The following is a 5,486-nucleotide window of genomic DNA, read 5'->3' on the forward strand; positions in this document are numbered from 1 at the left end:
AGTAAATTAAAAACTTCTGCTCTGTGAAAGACAATGTCAAGAGACTGAGAGGAGAACCCAGAGACTGGGAGCATATATTTGCAAAAAACACATCTGATAAAAGACTGTGATCCAAAATATACAAAGAACTTTTAAAATCCAACAATAAGAAAACGAACAGCCCAATTAAAAATGGGCCAAAGACCTTAACAGACACCTCACCAAAGAAGATATACCGATGGCAAATAAGCATATAAGCTCTTTGCTGCATCTGCTCTGACAATGAAGACCATTCTCAGCAATCAAACTGTTGACATTCCAGAAAATGTTGACATCACCCAGAAGGGACACTCAGTTATTGTGAAGGGCTGCAGAAGAACCCGGCAGAAGGACTTCAATCACATCAATGTAGAACTCAGTCTCTGTGGAAAGAAAAAGAAGAGGCTCCACGTTGAGAAATGGTGGGAAAATTGAAAGGAACTGGTACCAGCACTCCCTGTATCATGTACAGAACAGATCCAGGGTGTTACACCGGGCTTCTGATCCAAGATGAGTTCTGCGTCTGCTCACTTCGCCATGAATGTCATTATTTAGGAGAATGGGTATCTTGCTGAAATCCAAAATTTCTTTGGTGAAAAATACATCCACAGGATTTGGATGAGGCCATGTGTTGCTTGTTGAGCATCTCAAGCCCAGAAAGATGAGTTAATTCTTGAAGGAAATGACATTGAACTTATATCAAGTTCAGTTGCTTTGATTCAGCAAGCCACAACAGTTAAAAACAAGGATGTCAGAAAATTTTTGGATGGTATCTATCAACATGAAAAAAGAACAGTTCAGTAAGCTGATAAGTTCTAAGCCATCCAGCTATAGGAACAAGATGCTGGATGATTCCTAAGACCTATTTGTGATATTTTAAAGATGTAGTAAAAGCCATCTATTGAAAGAAAAAATCGTATGAAAAGATGTTCCACATCATATGTCATCAGGGAAATGCAAATTAAAACAATGAGATACCACTACACACCTATTAGAATGGCAAAAATTCACAACACTGACAACACTGAATGCTGGTGAGGATGTGGAGCAACAGGAACTCTCATTCATCGTTGGTGGGAATGCAAAATGTACAGTCACTTTGGAAGACAGTTTGGCGATTTCTTACAAAACTAAACATACTCTTACCACATGAGCCAGCAATCGTGCTCCTTGGTATTTACCCAAAGGTATTGAAAACTTACATCCACAAAAAAACCTGCACATGAATGGTTATGGCAGCTTTTCTCATAATTGCCAAAACTTGGAAGCAACCAAGCTGTCCTTCAGTAGGTGAATGGATCAACAAACTGTGGTACATCCAGATGATAGAATACTATTCAGCACTAAAAAGAAATGAGCTCTCAAGCCATGAAAAGACACGGAGGAAACTTAAACGCATATTACTAAGTGAAAGAAGCCAATCTGAAAAGGCTACATATTATATGATTCCAACTATGTGACATTCTGGAAAAGGCAAAACTATGGATATGGTACTTGGCAGGGGTTCGTGAGGGGAGAAGGATGAATAGGTGGATCACAGAGGATTTTTAGGGGAGTGAAAACACTGTACGATACATGTCATTATGCATTTGTCCAAACCCACAGAATGTACAATACCGAGAGTGAACCCTAACGGAAACTGTGGACTTTGAGTGATTCTGATGTGTCAATGTACAGTCATCAGTTGTAACAAACACAACTCTCTGGTGGACGATGTTGACAATGGGGGAGGCTATGCATACATGGGGGCAGAAAGGTATATGGGAAATCTCTACTGTCCTCTAAATCTTGCTGTGAGCCTGAAACTACTCTAAAAAAATAAAGTCTTTAAAGAAAATCAGAAACTGGCTGTCTCCCTGATCCACTGCGGTGGGCCTCATGGAGCAGGGCCAGCAGCCCCCTGCAGCTGTGTCCCTAGGGATATATTGAAGGAGGGATCCTGGGCTGAGCGGGAGAGGCCAGTTACCACTTTTGTTGTTTGAAACAAGCACCAGATGAAAGAATAGGGGACAAAACAGACAGAGGATATGGAAGAAGGAAGCCCATCAGCTGGAATGGAGTTACTAAATTGGAAGAACTAACAAGATGACAAATTGAGGGGAGGAGATAAGAGTTAAGCCAGAGTCAGAGTGAGGTGTTGGGGCTTCTATGGCTGGTTCCATTTGGACCGCAGAAGCACGGAGCCCCAGCCTGAGTATTCCTGCCGCATGTGAGTATGGGGTGCTTCCTCTCCCTAGAGATGACTAGATGTGTCCCTGAGCATGCGGTAGAACACTAAACACATCAGACTCCTCCCTGAAATACATTTTTGGAATTTTAGTTCTCCGAAAATCTCTCAGACGACGTCCGTTTCAGTAATATCACAAAATGATTTCTTCAATGGGCAAAATTTATAATAGTAGAATTATATAGATGATTATAGAAAACTTGAACAAGTTTTAGAAACAGAAAATTGTTACCAAGGTCTTATTCCGTCAACATTTGCTCAGGTCCTAATCTTAACTTCCAGTAGGCACTCACCACCCAGCCCCTGTAGGGTTTCTGTGGACTGCGCAGGCGGGAAGGCTGGATTTGTCCATGGCCCAACTTCCTTCTAACCCTGAACTGATGTCCCATGACTGACTTAGTAATACAATTTGTCATAATATTGTGATAACGTGTCATATAAATCTTCATATATTCAGCATTTGACTTTATCATTGTGGGGCCTTCTGGGCTGCGGATTCGTTTCTTGTTAGGCAGTCTTTACATAGATTTTGCTTTCCTTAGCCCATTTGTATGAAGTTGTGCGTTTTTATAATGTTAATACAAACAATTATATTGATAGGCACCTACGTACCACGTTAATTGTTAACCCAGACTGGAGAAGTTTCAGAATTTTCTTTCTTTTATTTAATATATATTTCATTGAATAGCAACAAGAAATAAAAAGCATTATGTGTTAAAATGAGTTGAGAAAGAAAACTCAGTCGATGAATTTTAATTCAAGTAGTTTTAATTAAACGCTAATGTTTTGAAATCCAAGGCAGGAACCAGAGATTCTGTTAAGGCCTACAGGCTATGTGCAACAGGGAGAGTTGAGCCCCAAAAGTTGGATAATGCCTTACGACTTCCCCAAATACTGAGCTGCTTCATTTACCTAACTAACAAATCTCAAAGGAAATTAGGATGGAACCTATTTTCCTACTAACATTGGATGGTTCTAGATAAATCAAGACAGACAGCTATGACTTATGACCAGGTATCAAAGAAGGCAAGAACATGAGAAATGACTGAACAGCCACCATGTGCTGTGGACTTCACCAGGTTCTGAGTGGGGTGGGGTGGAGAGGCAGGATGGTGGGCAGGGGTCCAGGTTAGGGAGATGGGACAAGCAAATCTCTTGGCACCTCCATGGCCCAACCCTCTGGGCTCATCACTCACTTCCCTACGTCTCTAGTTTCAATAAGCTCTGTTGCTTGGAAACTCACATAAAATGTGACATGGGAGCATTGCAAATCAACCTATCATAACCCACCATGCCCTGATTTTATTACCTTTATGGCATTTCAAGGTGAAAGCCTATATTTAGCCTTGTTTGCTTTCTCGGGGAAATTCCAAACAACCACAGAGAAGCTGTGAAGTTTCTCTGGCTGTGGGTGGGATCCTGGCTCTCACACTGATCTGCAGGAAGCCTGGGGTCCAGAGGTCGGATCTTCTCTAGGACACTGAATGGCCTGGGAGCCTTTTAAAGCTGGGCGTGACTGCCATTCCCTTTATCTCCTCTTAAAGTCCACAGTATAACCTTAGACATGGGAACCCTTTTTTTAAGTTTGAGTTGTACATAAGGAAATGGCTGGTAGCTATTTCCAGACCAATTAGCTGCTGTTACGGGAATCTCTTTAAGAAAAAGACAAGATCTGTCTGACATCCTTCCTCCGCCCACCCCCTTTCTCCTTTCTAATGAAATACGTGCTATGGTAAATCTCCCTTTGCACCAATCTTAGGCTTGAAAGGCCATCTGGCTAATGTAGGACACTGTACTTTCCTGAGACAAGAAAATGAACAATTTTTTTTAAGTGAGTGAAAACAATTCCTCACTTTTTTTTCAGAAATAGCAACAAACTGGCAGAGAGTCCCAGGAAAAAGCTAGCAAACGTTGCTAATGGGCCTTTGACCCTTTCTCACACCGCATATGCGCTTCCTGATCTTGCTCCTGCTGTATTTGCTGTTTCTCATGTCATGTCATGTCGTCATGTCGTAAATCATCACTCCAGGTCACCCTAGCCCTGTGGGAAAGGGTCTCTCGTTCTATAAAGCACACTGGAAGTGGCCGGGCAATTAAGGGCACATGCTCTGCAGTCAAAGAGCTGGATTTGAGACCTGTGTCCTCCATGTACTTGTTATTTAACCTTGAGCAATGTTATTTACACCAAGGTTGTTTCCTCATCTGTAAAATGGGATCATAGCAATACCTAGTTCAGTCTCCTCATCTGTATAAAGGACACAATAGCATTACATATCTCCCTGGGTTAGCGTGAAGATAATGAAATAAGCCAATGCAAGGTGCATAGCACAGACTGTGGTACACCGCTCAGAGTGTGGCATTCAAAAAAGGCAGCTATAAGGATGATGATAATAAGATGGCATCTAGAAGATGCCTTTCACCCCACAGAGGAAAAAGAGCTGTCCTCGGACCAGAGTTCACAGTCTCTTCTGAGAAATGCTTAAAAGGCCTTGCTGTAGTTGGTCTAAACCAAGTTTATTCCACTCTAACTACTCATTAGTTGTCTCTGTACCTGAATGTCCATAGGCAGCTCAGACTCAATATATTCAAATTTAGGCATCTTAACTCTTTTTGGTTCTCATGTCAATCATGTCTCTCTTTCTTTGTTCATACAGTGTTGCCTATTCTTCCTGCAAACCAGCAGACTGACTTACCCTGAGGCCTCCCCACCCCTCCACTTCCCTGACCATTTCACCTCCTGCATACGCCCCGAACCTCTCGTCTTCACTGCTCCTTGACCACTATTGCCTTATGTCAAGCCTCGTCCTCTCTCTCCCACACGAATGTAATAGCCTCTTAGCTGCTTTTTCTCCCTAAACTCTTTGCCCTCCGCTCCACCCTCCTACACCCTTACCACACACACACTGATCATTCTGAAGAGCAATTTGGTTATGTCACTTCTCTGACTAATCCCCTGCAATAAGTCCCTATCGATAAAAGGATTATCTTCAAGCTCCTCAGCCAAGTATACAGGCCATGCTCGAGCCCTCCCTTCCCATGCCAACCTCATCCCTGCCAATCTTTCATGATTACCCTACATTCCAGCAATGGGAAACTCTTACAGTCCCAAGAATATCGTGGGAGCCAGATTCCAAGATGGTTCCCAACGATTTCACTTCCTGATGTTCACATCCCTGTGTGGTCTTCTCCCATGTTGTACCAGAGTTGTTCTAGGTGACCAACAGAATGGCAGAAGTGGTGG

The 5,486-nt window shown here is 42.5% G+C and overlaps 1 pseudogene; it reads left to right on the forward strand.

The window, feature by feature from the left end:
* The first annotated feature begins 261 nt into the window (after positions 1–261).
* LOC124230114 (60S ribosomal protein L9-like) lies at positions 262–822 on the forward strand (annotated as a pseudogene).
* Positions 823–5,486: the final 4,664 nt, after the last annotated feature.

The sequence above is a fragment of the Equus quagga genome, chromosome 18, assembly GCF_021613505.1.
Source record: "Equus quagga isolate Etosha38 chromosome 18, UCLA_HA_Equagga_1.0, whole genome shotgun sequence".
In the NCBI taxonomy this organism is placed as follows: Eukaryota; Metazoa; Chordata; class Mammalia; order Perissodactyla; family Equidae; genus Equus; species Equus quagga.